Source organism: Melospiza melodia, chromosome 6, assembly GCF_035770615.1.
Source record: "Melospiza melodia melodia isolate bMelMel2 chromosome 6, bMelMel2.pri, whole genome shotgun sequence".
NCBI classification, from domain to species: domain Eukaryota; kingdom Metazoa; phylum Chordata; class Aves; order Passeriformes; family Passerellidae; genus Melospiza; species Melospiza melodia.
Window position 1 is genome coordinate 25,561,989 of NC_086199.1, and position 8,708 is coordinate 25,570,696.

An 8,708-nucleotide genomic window follows, 5' to 3' on the forward strand; every position below is an offset into this window, starting at 1 on the left:
CCTTATTGATGTGAATGATAAGAATGCATTTAGCGTAATGTTACATAAAAGCTGTAGTGCTGTTTCATTTTCATATAAAGCATTTATTCTTATCAGTAACAATATTTATAAACAGCATTATCTTTGGTGTTCCTCCTGTGGAATTTTTAGGTTTTCTCTCCAGGTTCTGCTTCATAACCAGATTATCTACTGGCATATGTTATGAGGGAGGCAAGTTCATCCATTTAGTTAGTTGTCCTTAAGGTGGGTATTAATATACAACACTGAAGGACACCGAGGAGCCATGGAGAATTAATGCAGCAAATCCAGGATGATGGAACTCTTTTCCTGCACTTCTTCTGTGGATGGTAGGAAGTGTAATAAGGGGTTAAGAAACTGAAAATTCTGAACAGGTGTCATGGCTTAGCAGAGGCTTGGTGGTGGCGTAAAACAGTGGAAATTCGTAACAGAGCCTCCTCAGAGAGAAAAGATCCACATACGCCCACCACATTTATATTTAGATTTTACATTCTAAGGATGTAAAGCTTTTAGTCAGCTGAAGAATGTTTTGGGTTTTAGCAAACATTAACAATCTCAAGTGCAAAAATACTATCTTCAGGAGTTTTGGACTAAGCATGTTGTGAATTTAGAAGCATTGTTAAAAAGTTTGCTGCACAACTTAAGTCTATTGTAAATGGGGAAACATTAAATTGGATTTCAGTCTTCAAGTGATGTACAGGTCTGTAACTTTGATAATATGTGCTATAAGCAAAAAGGATCAGTGGCCTTTAGGCACTCACTAACTCAGTAAATAAATGGGACTGTAGAAAGGATAGTGAGTTTTAAGAAGTCTTACTTTCATGTCCTCTTCAGAGTGGCAGAGGATGTTTTAACTTGAGTGATGCTGAACTGCTGCTCAAATACTGTGTTGAATCTATTCTTCATGTGTTTAAAAATATAAAAAGATGGAAAGCTTTTCTTAAAACATTTATTTTATTGGTTACTTGGTTGTCAGTGAGACAAGTGCCCCTAGAATAGAAGTCTAGGAGAGGCCAAGCAGCAGCATGGAGGGGTAATGCAAGGCTAACAGATCTGATAAGGAGAGAATAGAAAAGAAGAAAAGAAATGCATGCACAGTTCAGAATGAGGAAATGAGCACTGTAGTAATCAGTACAGTGGAAGCTGTGACTGAATTGGAGTATATAAATAGGCTGCTATAAAAGAACAACTGAATGGGTCATGAAAAGCTACTTCATAACCCTACTACCATGTGAGAAGAAAACACCATGTTGGAATGTTTTTTACTTTTTCCAGAGGTCCTGAAAGATCTCCTGAATCAATTGTCAGGACTTGGGGCTCATGGTACTGGGTATGATCTGTGCCCTGCACCTTGTTTTAGTAATATGGGAACTACAACTTTCATTGCAGTTGTTTCTCCTCTTCATGCTGAGTCTTCAAATACTTTTTTTGGGTGTTGATCTCAGATTAAAAGAATTTCAATAGACTGGAGCAGATCACCAGCATATTTAATGACATCTGTATCCTCTGACTGAAAATAGAATGCACGCATCTGGAGCTCATATGCAGCAGAGGGTGCAAAAGGGAAGCTCCCCCTGTCTTTTTTAGACATCAGGAGAAACTCAAGAGGTGAGTTCAAGCTGCTGAAATACATGTTTTCATCTCCTGCCCTTGATGGGTCCTCGGTGAAAACCCTCACATTGACACGTTCACTGAGAAGAGGTAGTGGTAATTCAGTTTGGTTTTATCAAACTCATATTAAGAGATATATCTCCTCTGTCCTTCAGAAGCCTCTTCGTGACTTCCTAGGGCCAGAGATCACAGGGCCATTCTTCAGGATGTTATGAGCTGCCTAACTCCCCTACTGAAGAGCTAGAAACAACGAGTGTATCAACAAGGTGGTAATTGTCTCTTTTCCAGCTGGCCCCTTTCAGTCCTGTTACACATTCCCACACACAAGGGCAGCAAAGGTAAATTGTGATGTAGTTTGCCAAACCTCATGTGAAAGGGGGAAAATTTGTCTTCCCTGTGCAGGCTCAGAAGACCTCAGACATCAGCAGAAATCCTCCCAAGGGTGGAGGATTTCTGTGTATTGCCTCAACTGAGGTTTTGCTGTTTCAGCTTGAGGAAGCTGCCAGAGTATATTCAGCATGTTGAGTCCTTGTTCTTAGTTCTGCTACTGCTGAACTGGTATTTGACCAGTGATTGAACTTTTCTCTTCCTTGGTGTCTACAGTGAAAATGAGAACAACTAATCCAAAACCAGAGCAAGGTTGTGAATTAATTGAGTATCAGTTGCTTTGAGATTGTCATATAAAAAATGTTAAACAGCAGAGCTCTTCTTTGTAAAGTGACCTAATTTAAAAAACCTGAAAGGCAAAGATAATACCAGTACCTCTCTGAGATATTTTCTGGCTCTTTCCTTCACCTGACAGCATTGAAAAGGAAGCACAGCTTAACCACAGTCCAGTGTTGAAAATGCATAAATAATTGTTTCCTAGAGCTCTGTTTTTACACTGCCCTTGCTGTTAGCTGGCCCCTGATGTTGGGAGGAAGGGAGAGGGGAGTATCTGGCACCCAGATTTGTGGGCCTGCGTGCAGGGCAGCCCTGTGACAGCTGCTGGAGATGTCACGGTGGCTGCCACAAGCTGCCAGCCCTCGCTGCCCCGCACAGCTCTGGGGCTGCACAGCTGCTGTGTGCTGCCACTGCCTGTGAAACACAGCTCTGTATGGCCTGACAGAGGTCCCAACCCCTGCTGCAGCAGCAGTACACTGAGCAACTGTAAATCCAAAAATTTCACTTTTGTAGGGCTGAATTAAAAAAAATTAATGAGGGAGATTAATATCTGCAGCAGATATATAATAGCCAGGAGTTCCTGTCACACATGGAAAGCAACTCTGCTACTCCCCAGTAGCATAACTTCCCATGCAGTACCCTGGTTTCTGCAGAAAGAGCCATCTGAAATTTGAACCCATCAAGAACTAGTAGTAAAAGAAGTACTCTCTAGTAGTAAAAGAAGGAAAAAAATACTCTGGATCCACTGTAGTAGCACCAAAAAAAGTCAAGCTATAAGAATGATAGATTCACTTTGCAGACAGGACATGTTGCAAATATCTTTACTTGTTGCAAATATCTTTACTTGAGACTGTTTTCAAAAAATCACCAAATGCCTAGTGAGAACGGCCTGGCTCTCAAAGGGGTGTCATTTTCCATGTGCCTTTTTTCACAGTAAGCAATACTGGAAGGGGCTAATGGCCTATGCTTAGGAAAACTTGACAGTGGAGCAAGCTTGAAAAAACCCAAATCCAGCTCCTTCATTCCTCACCATCTGTATCCTCCTCTCTTTCCTAGGTTTCTCCTGTCTCTTGTCTCTTCTCAGATGTCTTTTCTCTCGCTGCTGCCAGTGCCAGAACCAGCCATAGTGCAGCAGGAGTGTGCCTGAGTGTGGCTGCAGCCTGCACGTTTTCTCTGTTACTGGAAGGCAATAGTAGAAAATGTGACCGGTAACTTCAGCTGAACAGCTTCTAGGACTCGCTGCAGGCTGGAAAAATGACAGAAACATTTTTAAGGGGTTGCTTTGCACTCTCCAGGAATTCCTGGTGGGGACTCCAGTGAAAAGAGCAGACTCTGCTCCATCTCATCTCTGAGGCCTCACAACAGACTCAGACTCTGGCTGCCCCCTGCCCACCCTTGGTAAAGCAAGAGTTGACATGCACAATGCCAGTACTCTTTGCCAGCATTTTAACAAATGGCCTCTCATATGCCCTTGAGCTGTCACAAGCCCTCTGCAGTAGAGGGAATTGTATTTGTAGAAATAAGTGGGAGAAGAAGGGAGTGCTGCTTTTCCAACAAATGCATGTTAAATGCTCCTGGAAATGTCTATACTTCCGCACATTCATTATTTGAGAGCAGATTAATGTGGCACAGTGTTTTGGGGAAGGAAGAGAGATGGAACATCATGCTTAAGTGCACATGTTTTTTAAATTCCTTTGCAGAAACTCAGTGCAGCTTGTATGTCTTAAAAAATTGACACGTTTGTGTCACCCTAGGGGTGAGTCTTTTCCAACAGGAACACGGTAGCAGTATGTTGGAAGGCTTAGTTAGAACTGATCACCTCCAGTATCCCTTGTAGCTTGTGATGTAGGAGTTCTCTATTGAAAACATGCTGGAGTCATTCCCCATCTAAGAAAGAGATATTAAAACCCCGAACCCAGAAGTTCACTATTAGTTGTAAGTCTTTTGTACTAAGTTTTGCTTCCCCCTTTTATTTCTGCTGCATGACTTGTGTGATGTCCCAGCTCCTCTGGCAGTTGTGGTTCCACTTTACCTGGACACCCTGTCTTGGGGATTTTTGCATTCATGCTTCTCTGGAGACTCCTTCCACTTGGTGGGACAGGAGAACAAAAGAGTTTTCATTCTTTATCACAGGGTGCATCAGAGTTCCAGGTTCTCCTGACCTGCCCCGCTCTCTGTGCAAGTGGCTGTGATAGCTTACTTTCCATCACCTGGCTCAAGCCCCACCAAACACCTATGGGGCAGGGGGGGAGAGGGAAGGTTCTGAATCTTTGCTCAGCTGTGCTTCCAGGGGTTTACCCAAGCAGGGAAGGCAGCCAGCCAAAACTGTCAGCCTGAGCTGGAAGTAGCAAGGATGGGCAAAGTAGGCAAGAAATTTCATGCCAAAATATGCAGTACAATAACTGACCAGAGTTGCTAGCAGCTCCAACAGAAATCAGGCCCCAATTATCTGTAGCATTGTGTGAGCATATGTATTGTGTATGTGTGTATATATATCCACCAACATAGTGAGACTCTGCTTATCCTTGAGAGTCAGCCATGTACGCAGACAAAGGTAGAAGAAAGGAAATAATATTTCCTATCTTCCAGATGGGGCATTGAATTTTGTGTGGTTATTGTGATTGTGTAAATGAGGTAATTGCACACACGTGGTCTGCTGTAGGATTGCTGAGTCCACTCTTTGTGGTCAGTATTTTTAGGGACTTAACGAGCATGAAAATACATAGCTGTTAAATAATCTGTATTTTAAAAATGACATTAAGAAGATAAGTAGTACACAGTTTACTGTGGGGGGGCAGTGGTAAAGGAGGGGAACAGAACATTACTGATGGCTTCCTGGCAAAACAATTTACGACACAAGCACCAAGCTGACACACAGATAAACATTTTAAGGGCACTGGTGTAATGAAGAATTTGGGTGGAGCTGCCTGCTTCCAATTGCTTGAACAAAGAAACTAACAAAGAAAAAATTACTAATTTTGATAGTAAGCTAAACAGAAAGTTAACAAAACATCAGGCTTAGCATCTTAAAATGAGACTAAGCATGAAGTATTTGCTGACTAACTAGGGTTGGATGCTGAGGAGCAGTATTCTCTACTAGAGATCACAGATGCCTACATGTTTTCTTTCAGCCCTGTGTAAGGTGTTCATGCTGAGAATGTAAGTAAACAAGTATATCAGCTTTGTCATTTTGAAAGCATTTTGAATAGTAAGTACATTTCAGTTAGGAGCTGTGGCAATTAGGCAAAACAATTATTTGAGCTAGTAAGCTCAAGTAATCTTGACCTACTATGCTACACATATGCACTAGGGGTGTCACTCTCAGAGGCCTACACAGGAGCATCTTGGACATTGCCACTGATTCTTTCCCACTTGTGTATGTTAGAAAGACTGAACCAGTGACTGGTAGGTCATTGTCAGCTCTCCATTTTTGCCAGGGCAATAACCCAAAAGGTCATCAGCAAAAACATCCAAACCAGAGCCAGGCAATGAGGGGGTTGCCAAGCATTCAAGGATTTTATGGTCAAAACTGCCGCATGTGTGAGCACAGCATGGGGTGTTGCAATACTGTGAGTCTGTGTTTCTTAATGCACTTACTGAAATTAGTAAGGACCACCACTGTCTGTTTAAAATCTCTGTGTCATAGTCTGACTCTCTATTTCAGTGTCATCAAGGTGTCAGCCAAAAATTCTGAGGTGGCAGTAAGATTTGCTATGGAAGAATCCAAAATATGTACAGCTTTTGGCCTCCTTTTGGGAAGGGGCTGATTGAGGAGTACAGAACATGTTGTTGGCCTTTATTTCTTTTTAATGACTCATATTTTGGACCATATTCCTGTTTGTCTTTCAATGCCAAACAGAAATTACTATTTAGGTCAAGCTGCTGTGTGGTACTAATAGAAGCAGACATCAGTTTTGTCGATGGATTTCACAGCTATGCGTTTTGCAGAATGAAGTTCTCTCTCTAGGCTACTTCTGACATTTAGCTCTGATGGTGTTAATACCGGTTTCCAGTGCTACCTCTGCTATTTTACTTGCACATGCTCAGCTGGGGAATATAGCTGGGAAATTACCTTTCAGCTATAGCTTTTTTTTCCATGCAGACTCTGAGTACAGCATCTTCTGCTCCCAGATCCAGCTTTCAGGCCACTTCATGCTGCTGCTGCATGGTCCCAGCTCTTCCCTTTTCAGCTCTTCCTATGCACTGCTGTGATCTGTGATCCTCTTGGCCTGCCCGTGGGCTGCTGCCAGCTTTGCTATGTTCTGCTTCTTTTACAGGGTTGTTTTCTAACTCTGACTCCCCTGGCTCTTGCTTAATGCTTCCTGATGAGTGACAGCTTTGGAGAGGAGCCTCAGCTCATGCCCTGAGGTTTTCAGCCTGTGTTCTGGTCCATGCCTCGACTCGGATGCTGGTGTGTCTCTGCAGGGAGGTTTGCTGCACTGCTGCCCTGGAACCAGAGTCTTGGGCATGCATGGAAACAGGAGACCTGCTAGCTTAGGTGCCAGAAGACTGGGACCAGCAAATGGGGGTGCTGCAGGCCTCTCATCCCTTCCCGTCAGGTAACAGAGTCAATTGAAGTATCTCTGCAGTACAAAGCTGACACAACTTAAGAGCCACCATGACCCATTAGATGGTCCATGGGAATTGTTAGATAAAATTAAAGAGGGGTGGTTTGGCTGACTGCTGGTGTAACTCTCTGTGTGCAAGACTTCACTGAATTTCCTCCAGTTCTCATCATCTGAGTATTGATCTTCAACTCTGAGCATCAGGATTTCTGAAGACGGATCTTTAAACCAATTTATGCACAGAGCTACAGCCAAAGATATGAGTTGAGAGAGAAAGTATAAAAATGGATCTAAGGTACCTTTGAATTTCTGCATTATCTGTATTACTTTGCTTGCTCTAATTAAATGATACATTAACTTGCAGAATAGCCAAACATGAGCTGGTTAGCAGTCCTGGGGCCTCTACTACCAGCTAATGTCTAGAAGGCTGAATGTACCTCTTAAGTCTATTTTCTTCCTTTCCATCCTCAGATTTTTCTGCAGGTAAGAGGAAGCCTAAAATCACTTGATTTTTGTTCACTTTCTGAGAGGGCCGTGCTAACAGGAACAGCATGGCTGAGCACAGCCTGATAATTAGGTCTGGTTTTACTTACATAGACAACAAGATGGTTTGTGTGAAATTTCCCAATCCCTTTCAAACAGATCCTCTTTTACAGTACATGTATGATATAAAATCCAACACTGCATTAATTTTCTCTTCCTGGTTTTGTCTCTTGTTTTTGTCTTTGGTTTTGTCCAGTGGAGTTTTCTTTCCTGGTCAATTGTTTCACCCAAACTTTGCATGCAAAGTTGATGCCACCCTGAAACTCTCATAACAGAAGGATGTTCTTACCACTTACTGCTTTGAGTTGATAGTCCTGCTCTGAACTAACAGAAGTTAGTTGCAGCACCCACATTTAATCATAACTGTGCATATGGTTCAGCTCTCACAGATAATAGGGATGAGTATTTAGTAGCTAGAAAGATGTATTTTACTGCGACTTTGAAGCAGACCATTCAACCCAGTGCTAATGGCCTTTCAGAAATAAGGATTTATTTTATTTTACTGTCTTGTAGCTACAGTATCCAGACTTGGGATTATTCCTTCATCCTTCCTGCAAGGGGCTGCAAAGGACATGGAGGGAGTGGAGAAGACAGAGCCGGTCAGAAACTAATTCTGTCCCCTCCCCATGTAGGCCTTAATAGTAATGAAGGACCTTGGCAGAGAGGAGAGCAGACAAACATCCTGGATGTGTGGATGACATCCCTGCTCACAGCATAAATTAACTGTCAGAGATACCTAGGCTCCAAAACAAGTATTTCCAGTGCATGGGAATGGGCTCACTTTACTGCTGTGATCACAGCACAGGAGAAACAAGGTGCAAACTTCTCAGCATGACCAGAGCAGCCTGGTGGCTGTCTGGTGGAAAAAGTAGTCATACACTGCTCTGTGCCCCAGAGAGGAGGTAAAGCCTCCAGACCCAGCAATGACCTGAGCCTGGTGCTAAACCCTGTCTAAACAGGGTGCACTGCACCACACCTGAGCCCTTTCCATCACTCCCAGCCCTGAGCAGCCATCTGTCTGTTCCTGCAGCCATTGGGTTTGCTAAGTCAGTGAGGACTTCTCCCCATAAATTCCCACTTTGCTTCTGGCATGACCTGGACTGTTTTCTCTGCCCTGCCTTGCAGAACCATCCCACCTCTCCCAGTCATGTTTCCTTTACTCTTCCTACAATGTTTTGAGAAATGCATATGAGCTATCCAATTACCTCACCCCTTGGTGAGGGAAGTTGGAGAGTACAGAGGTCAATAGACTGGGATCTCTTTCTGCCCAAACTGGTTCACCTGGATATTGGTTCCCAACCAGTCTTC